Consider the following 9938-nt stretch of genomic DNA (forward strand, 5'->3'; position numbering starts at 1 on the left):
CATCACATGCCAACACACATCACCACACCTCACATCATGGATCCACAAAACAACAACACACAACAATAGCATGGAATGACATGGAATGACATGGATGCATGCATGCAAAGGGAAACAAGAAATGAGCACATGAAATACTACATAGAATATACTCTCATTGCAATGACAAGATGGACCCACATACAGAAGGTTCCAAATATGGCAAGTTACACTCTTGGGGCATTACAAAAATGCTTCACGTGCTACGTGCAAAGACTATATAAGTATAACAACTAGTTCACATGACACATCAACTACTTATTAAGTAAAAGAAATAGCCTCGGAACATTAAGATCCAACTACTTGTTAAGTAAAATAAGTAGCCCAAGGGATCTTCTGTTAGAACAAAATAGCAGGTGAATACAACTTGCAAGTAAGATCAAATTACATATATATTCATGAAAATACATATGATTCAAATATGAAATCATGCCACTTAGGCCCTAGTGTCAAGCATTAAGCATAGAAAAGTCATTACAACATCAATCTCAGAACATATAAGCTACTAGGCACCAAACCCTAACAACGACATCTATTACGTAAGGTACATATAATATAAAACAGGGGTAGTATCGGGTACTAGCAGTGGTGGAGCTTCTACATTGCTGGGGGGTTGTGCCCCCCCCCCCAAAGATTAGCACATGCAAGCTTACAAATATTAGGGAAAAATATGGATTGTGAAATTTTGCATGTTTGCCCCCCCACTAGCCTATATATTTCATTTGCCCCCCCCCCCAATGATCTTGCTCAATCTCCACCACTGGGTACTAGCCTTCCAAGAGCTTGTTGTATCGAGTGGTTGCTTTATAATATAAAATAGGAGGAAACCCTTTATCATCATTATGCAAGGGATTTCATCTAACTATCATCCACCTCATGTGACTACATAGAAATTACCCACACATGAGTGGCAGATCATGGAATTAAGATGGAGAAGGAGTTGGTGATGTTTTGACGAAGACCCCTCCCCTCTTCGAAGTCTAGACGATCCTCTAGAAAAGCTCTTCATTAGAATATCATACATGGTGGTGGCGGCTCTGCCTTACAGAAAAAGGTAAAAATCAATTTGGACGTTTTAGGGCAGGGAGGTCCTTACACGCGAAAGAAGGATGGGAGGTGACACCTCTGGGACCCACGTACCCCTCCCACCATCACTGCCTCCCATGACCAAGTCTTGTGCCGCATGGGGGTTATGGGCACCCCCTTGGTTGTCCCTGTATGCTTCGTCATTTTTTTAGGGGACATCTCCTCCATGAAAACATTACCTTTGTAAATACTATTGAAAACTATGTCAGTCCGATTAGTTTTTACGAAAATATGCAAGTTGAAGGGAAAACATAGAAAAAATGTTTGAAAAAATAGATACACTTGACAATATCAAATATGTGGTGAGAAGTCCCTGGTTTGTGAGAAAAGAAATCTTATCAGTGTCGGAAATCACGCTCCTTAACACGACCATGGTCCTTATCGGGATGCATAAAGAAGTACTAAGTTTTAACCAATGATGAGACCAAAACCAAATCCAATACATAGTTATGGCATCATCATGCCCAAACCAAATTGTGACATAGCACTACATCACAAGATCCTCAATATACAAACGGTTAAATACCATAAATGGAATGATCCCCTTGTCCACAAATGGTTGGGAAACTCCTTGCTACAAGTGTGAATTGAGGAGCACATGCTCCACATTCACATCCTTGTGGGGAGCCAACTTATACTTATTCTAAATATATTTATTATAAAAATCAGTTAATATACATATTTGAAAAATGTTAATCACGCTTTTCAAAAAAAAATAAACGTCTATAGAATAATATTTCTAATGTGTATGAAAATATTATGATGTGTATGAAAATAAGTAGACATCATAACACACAAATACAAACACACACACACACACATATACTAGTCCAATGGTCGTGCGTTGCCACGGGCTAGCAAAGTATATGTAGAACAAGAAATATGCTAATAAAAACGTATATAAAAAGATAAATGTTATGTGATATGGGAGTCATAGACAATTGACATGTCATGATATTTCATGCTTTTGTTGTGGTAGATAAATGCATCTCCTCGTCATCTTTCTCATTTCCTCCCTTCCTCACAATCCTTTCTTCTTCGCATGTTTCTCAGGGGGCAAAACATAGTAATTAATATGAATAGTCATTAAAATATCAAATCATTACAACTAGCAATCTATCCTCCACTTCAAAATTAACATCTATGATTATCATACATACTGGAAAAAAACAATTGTGATGTTGCTATCAAGATAACATTTTGGAAGAACATTTTCAAAGATCAGTATTAATGGATCAGGCATTGAAAAAACCGGTTTTGTTAGTGTAAAGCACAACAAATGACATGGCACACACATTAATCTATGTAGGACTGTTACATTAACCAGACAATTTGTTCAGCGCATGGTAACTATATAAATAGTGCAGATATCATTCATGTTGATAGAAATTGGCAATGCTCACAACTACATACGAAATTGGGGAGATACAATTATCTAGCATCTTTCTACTTTTATACAGCATCGCATACCGAGTTTAGAAAGATTGAACTTCTTAATAATGACATGCCTTCACTTCCATGCATGAGTTTTAGTGTCGATCTCGCCAATAAATTTCTCTAATGCTAGCGACGAATCTTTCGTTCGAGCTTATATAGACCCTCCGCCATACATATCTAGTCATCTCTACCCACTCGCCTCATAGGAGGCGGCTGCTTGGAGTGTTGAGCCAGTCATTGCCGTCTCAACTCACTCCTTTCGTAGGAATATTGAGCCATATTTTTTCTAGAGTATTAGGATTGTATCATGAATTCTGTTCGCTTCTATCAACACCTCAAGACACAAAGCTTTTGTGTTTGGTAAGAAAATTCAGCAGATATGAAGGTAAAATGAAATCATTAATATAATTCCCGAAAAGCTTGAACAACTATGCAGATGCGGCAAATGGGAACATGTACTTGGATAGAATACTAATAATTTCTAATGACTATTGCTCGATTTGCTTCCTTCTAATTAAAAAATATATTATTATGTTAAATACTGGTTTCACGACAATTAAAAAGGCACCATACACACATTTGTCACTAGAACAAATTGAAGGTAGTCTAAATGCAGATTTTGCAAAGTCCTTGTTTGGCCATGATTGACACCACCAGTGAGTTGAAATATGCATATAACTTATTTCTCATTGTACTTGTATAGGATTGAAAGTATGTCTAGAGGGGGATGATTGGACTATTTGACAAGATAATTTTTTGCTTTCCCAATTTTACTTGAGAGGCAGCTACGTTAGTTATAACAAGTCACGTACACCCTACACATGTAGTTCTAATAGTATAGCAGCGGAAAGTAAACATCCAAGTGTAAATAGAGGAGTAAGGTAGGGAGATCAAACACATGAGGTTGACACGACGATTTTTGGCATGGTTCCGATAGGTGGTGCTATCGTACGTCCTTGTTAGTGGAGACTTCAACCCAGAGAGGGTAACGGCTATGAGAGTCCATGGAGGGCTCCACCCACGGAGGGTCCACAAAGAAGCGGCCTTGTCTATCCCACCACGGCTTTCGTCCATGGAGGACTAGCCTTACTCAGGTAGATCTTCACGAAGTAGGCGATCTCCTTGTCCTTACAAACATCTTGGTTCAACTCCACAACACGAAGTAGGAGGCTCCCAAGCGACACCTAACCAATCTAGGAGGCGCCACCCTCCAAAAGGTAATAGGTGGGGTAGATCAATGAACTCCTTGCTCTTGTGCTTCTAAAGATAGTCTCCTCAACACAAATCACTCTCTCAGAGAATATGCATGGGTAGGAGAGGTTGATTTGGTGGAAAGCAGTTTGGGGATGCTAGAAATCAAGTTTCAAATGATTGGATTGGAATATCTTGGTCTCAACACATGAGTAGGTGGTTCTCTCTCAGAAAATGGATCTGGAAATGAAGTGTGTGTTCTGAGTGCTTCTCCCACGGAATAAAGTGTGTGTTCTGAGTGCTTCTACCAAGAGGCAGCAGCCAAAATCCAACCGTTACACACAAAAGAGCAAACTCAGTGACACCGAAGTTGGAAACTCGGTGGTACCGACTAGCACTAAAGGTGTGAACTTCCGAATCTTGGTGAGACCGATATATACAAGTCGGTGGCACCGAAAAGGTGACTAACGGTCAGATGGCCAAACTCGGTGGCACCGATACTCAAACTCGGTAATTCCAATTTTGTGTATCTTGGGAACAAAATGTTGATCACCCAAACTCGGTAGCACTGATGCAATTTCGGTTGCACCAATTTGGTGTGAATGGCTAGGGTTATGTCCGAGGTTCAAACTCGATGGGTCTGATGTGGAAATGTTGGTGACACCGAATTTGTGAATGTGGAACTTGATAGAGTGGATATGCGGGAAAAATGACTGAGTGTTTTGGTGGCTAACTTTGAGCATTTGAGCAATCAGTTCATTTTACTACCTCACCCCCTTTTAATAGTATTGGCTTTCCTATGGAATCAAAAAGTGATTTCTCAAAAATATACAATGAAGAGTCTTCTAGCTTGAAGCTTGAGCCAATATTATTCCTTTCTTGCATCAAGGGGCATCTCCACAAAAACCTTAAGCCATAGCATCTTTTGAACTTTTCTGAAATATAATTGGAAAACACATTAGTCCAGTGATGCATATGTTGTGATCAATTATCAAAACCACCCTAGGGAGCAATTGTGCTTTCAATCTCCCCCTTTTTGGTAATTGATGACAACATATAGATCAAAGCTTCGACAAAAGATATAATCAATGATTAGCATCAATGATTTGAGAAGTATGTGAAAAGCAAGAGCTCCCCCTAAATTTGTGCATTATTTAAAATTTGCGTTTGAATGCAAATGCACGATTGATTAGGATCATGGGTTACTCTTCCATGTCACATACATCTTGATGGTGCGTAAAAATAATAGCAATTCACATGATACCAACAAGATAAGTGAGTAATCATCACAGGGATAGCTAAGAGATGATATCGTAGCATCACACAGGATAAAACTTACGATCAATAACACAGATAGGATAAAGTCATATAACAACCAAAGTTTTTTTAAACCAAATGGGAGCAAATAAAGTCAAAAGCTCTCTCTCACACGAAGTCTATGATCTATAGCTTTCTCCCCCTTTGGGAACAAGTTACCAAAAAGTTCAAAAGTATAGAACTACTCGTCTCTCTGGACAGCTGATGATGGAGTCGATAGAACAGCGTCTGTGAAGTCGCCTGCTGATGTCCGTGGAGCTCGAGGAGTTGATACTAGAGGTGCTTGAGGTGGAGTTGGTGTTGAAGGTGCTGAAGCTTGTGCTGAAGATGTCTGACCTGTCTCCTGAGCTGGAAGAGCAGCTGACCAAGGCCTGGTGCTGAACCTAATAGTAGTGGGAGGAGGAGACCCATCCTCTTCATCATCATCATCTTCATCTTCATCCTCTGACGTGGAATCTCCACAGAGTCAACTTCATGTTGAAGCTATCTAACAATGGTGGTCAACTCAGTTACCTTCACACACATGTTGTGGAATTTTATCTCCACAACTCTCTCAAGACTCTTGTGATTTTGCATGATCTCGTGGATGTTCTTATCCATGCCTTGGACAGTGCTCACTAAAAATGCCATTTGCTCACCTGGGGTTCTGAGCTGTGTAACTAGAGGTGGCCTATTTCTAGCAGCTTCAGCCTCTGCTGCCTGTGTTGTCATTCTTGCTGCAGCTGAGTTGGGATCATTGTCATCCATCATAACCTCGTTATCTTCAAATTCAGGCTAAAGAGGTAGATGGGGACGATCAAGTAGATATGCATGCTTGCCTAGATTGGCATTGATGAGCATTTGAATGTAAGGTGCATATCCACAGGATCTCTTCTGATCCGCAGCAGTTCTCCGCATAGTCTCAACTATCAAGTCCATCACTCTAAATCTAGTATGGGTGTCTAGCAGGTGCAGCAGGTTGATGGAATATCCTCTAATCATGTTTTCATCTCATGATTTAGGCATCAGGGTGTATCTCAGAATAGTGTTTCTAGTATGAATGACTGCTTGCAGAAAGTACACTCAACCCATCTTGTGCCTAGCCAAGTACTTTTGTGGAATTGCCTTGTACATATTGGCCATTGAGTTGTGACTCTGCTTTGATTCTGCATACACATCTACATCTGATTTTTCCTGCTCGGGAGCACCAATGATAGCAGCCCATTCAACAATTATAGCTTCATACTTGTGACCATCAGTCATCCAAACTAAAGAGTCATCATAGAAATGAATTGTTGCATAGAATTGCATGATCAGCTCGTCATTCCATGGGGTCATCTCTTTGCCAACAAACTTTTCAATGTCCACTAACCTGAAGTTCTCTTGGACAGGGGGAAAGAAATTCTCATTTTCCTTGATATATGCCAGTCGACATACCTCATATCACTAACAGCGGGACTCTTGTCATACAAGTGTCTCATAAAAATCTTATTGTTCCTTGGTGTGAAACCTTGGATGAACAACAATTCTTCTTCTGACAGCATATGGATCATTAGCTCTCCACTTTCTTAGTCTGGCATCCTTCCTCTTCTTCATATCTTCTGCTATTGGATGAGCAACATTGTGAATTGGAAGGGTTGGTCTAAGCTTCCTGGGAATTGGTACATTCTCATCTTCTTCCTCCTGTGCAGCATGGGCACTGGATGTAGGGCCTTTGCTCTTGGCAGCTGTAGGTATGTCTTTGGTGGTCTTCCTAGAAGCTACAACCTTCTTTGCTTTAGCAGCAGGCTTAGGAGCAGACTTCATGGCGTCAGCCATCAACTTCTTCTTTTTGGGAGGAACTAGGATCTCCTCAGGAGCTTCTTCCTCGGCAGCTTCTGGATCTTCATACATGCAAGTTTTTCTCCCAACAAGATGAACAATTCTCTTCCCGGCCTTCTTCACACCAGCCTTCTTGGCAGGTGCATCCTTGGAAAGTGTTGTGCTCTTCCTGGCATATTCATGTGATCTCAGATCAGCATGGGTAGCAATTACTTTCCTGACAGCTTTCCTTTGAGCCTTTGAAGGAGCTGAAGTTTCTTCTCGCATAAAATATGAGTCCTCTTCATTAGAAACTAGCTTATTCCTTTATCTGGTGGCTGACTTGGGCAAACCATGAGAGATGGGAGAACTTGGGTCTGAAGCAGACTTTTCTGGACTAGTGCGTGAGTCCATCTCAACACTCTGCTCTGTGAAGTCATTCTGACTATCTTCTGAACCAGACATACGGATAGACACGCTCGGCAGCAAACAACAAAACCTGTGAAGTGGATATAGGAAAGACAGAATGGATGAGCATCACAAAATTCAGATTTTTCTGAAAATTTGAAGTCTGAAACTTAGGGTATCATCTTCTGCAGGATGTAAATCGGTGGCATCGAGTTGGCATTTTCGGAGTCACCGAGAAAGCTTACTCGCTTAACAGAAACTTGGCAGTCATTTTCGATGGTACTGAAAAGAGCTGCTCGGTCTCATCGAGTTGCTTCTCATGAACCCTAAAACAAGAATCAGTGGAACCGACTTTACAAACTCTGTCTCACCGAGTTGCATACTGCGGAAGATCAGATCCAAAATTTCGCACTTCTACTAATCAAAGGATTCATCTGGTGGACAGGAGGTTTGCACACAGTGGTATGAAGAATAAAGATTCCAATGTGTGAGAATCGGACGGGGAAACGCAAAGGAGATCGAACCGTACCCTAGATCGGTGGTGGCTCGGCTACGGCGACGACGACAGAGTATATTGCGTCGACGACGACGAATCCCAGAGGCGGCGGCGCTCAGGGCGGCAAAGGCGATGACCTGGGGTCTTGGGGGCAGATAGGGTTTGGCGAACGAACCATTTTGATGAAGTGAAGTCAAAGGATTCGGTTCACGGATATATATACTCGTGCACTGTCGGTGTCACCGAGATGGCAAAATCGGTGTCACCGAGTACCTCAACTGTCAGTAGGCAGGGAAACTCGATGTAACCGAGTTGGCAATTTCGGTGGTACCGAGATAGAAAAACCTGATCAACTTTGAAAAATCGGTGCCGCCAAGTTTGTGGAGTTGGTCACACCGAGTTTTTCAAAGAGGTTTTGAAAGGCAGCCTTTGACGATACGGAACTCCGAGTGCACCTTCACACAGAGGGATCGACAAGTGCTTGTTCAAGTTTTGTGATGAAGCATGAATAAAAGTGGAGATGAGATAGCATAGATAGCTAGAGAAGGGTCCTAGGTATTCTTGTCCATCCAATTGGTAAAAGATAAATCAAAAGCCAAAAACAACAATTGGATGTCCTTGAATGATCAAACACATGCAAACCAACATGCTCACACAATAAGAATGATGAATAAAACACGGTGAACATGCACAAACATCCTACCAGCTATCAAGCACTTGGGCGATGACAAAGTCATCTATATATGAGTATATTGACATAGGATCCAAGTAAGAATACTTGATCATAGGTCATACTCATTGTTAAGCACAAGTGGGGTTACCACTTTTACATAAGCATTAATGTGTTCATATCCTTAGGAGATGCTTATACTCAAGTCTTAGAGTAAAGCTCCCTCTTCATATGATATCCCCACTAAGAGGGATCAACTAACAATGGGTTTTGTTGTAGAAGACTTCGAGTAGGTGAAGTAGTGGTGGATGCTCAATGTTGACGAAGATTATCTTGAGTTGGGAGCAATCCTTGTTGTTTTCATACTCCTTTCACCTACATGGCTTAGGCCCAAAGCAAAAGGAAAATATACAAGAATATCTATGGACATGGAGTGAAGCACACATGGGATAATGTCCAAAAATGCATTAATTACCTTGTTCCTTGCTTACCTTTGAGGGAATGTGTGACTCCTTGAACTAATGCATATGGTTGAGGTTGATTTCATGTAGTTCTTGCCAAAATGAATAAGAGTGAATTTCATTGGCAGAGTCACCCCTCAAGAACTTCTAGTTATTCCTCTTGGGAATCCACACCAAATTGATGGGAATCCTTGGAGTTGTGGTAGCACTTGTGGAGGTAGAGCTAGCAGTATCCTTGGGAATCCACTTGACCTTGGCTTGGGGTTCTTCTTCAAATAGGTCAATGTCATCTTGAAGCTTTCTCTTGCCTTTGTGGTCTTGTGGTAGAAGGCCATCTTGTGAGCTCATTCCTTCGGAAGGAGTGGAATCACACTTCTCTTCTTGGGGAACAAACCTGGGAGTGGGATATGGACCTTTTTCCCAAACATCTCTGTTGACGTTGAAGTAGCCAACACCTTGTTTCTTACGATGTCCTCCTTGCCTGCGCACAATTTCCTCAAATTGCTTACTTCCGGCAAGACTCTTGAAGACACCTCTCTCTATAATCCCTTTCAATAGATCATTTTCTTGCTCAAGTGTAACTTGTCTAAGAGAATCGTTAGTGGAATCAATAGAGTTACTAGCAACAACATTATTGGATTTAGCTTTAGCATTGTTGTTACTAGATGAAGAAACCTTCTTGCCTTTGTTACTAGTGTTCCTAGGTTTAACTTGTGGAACAAAGTTATACAAGAGTAATCGTTTGGCTAGATAAGAAGAACTCTTCTTCCGAAGATCACCATTGATTGCTTTTAAGAACTCATGCTCTTGCTCCAAGTTGAGCTTCTCTAAGTGTAGCTTCTCATGGGTTCTTGCAAGCTCTCTATGATCTTCTAGAGTAGTCTCATGAGCTAACTTAAGAGTTTTTAATTCCTGAGTTAGTCGTTCAATTTCTTTCTTATCAGCATCATTCGATTTCTCTTGACTAGCATGATAAATAGCAAGTTCATTTTTAGTGCATTCACTAGTTTTATCTAGAAGCAAGTCATCCTCTCCTAACAAATCATCCTCATCA

This window comes from Hordeum vulgare, chromosome 7H (genome assembly GCF_904849725.1).
Source record: "Hordeum vulgare subsp. vulgare chromosome 7H, MorexV3_pseudomolecules_assembly, whole genome shotgun sequence".
NCBI classification, from domain to species: domain Eukaryota; kingdom Viridiplantae; phylum Streptophyta; class Magnoliopsida; order Poales; family Poaceae; genus Hordeum; species Hordeum vulgare.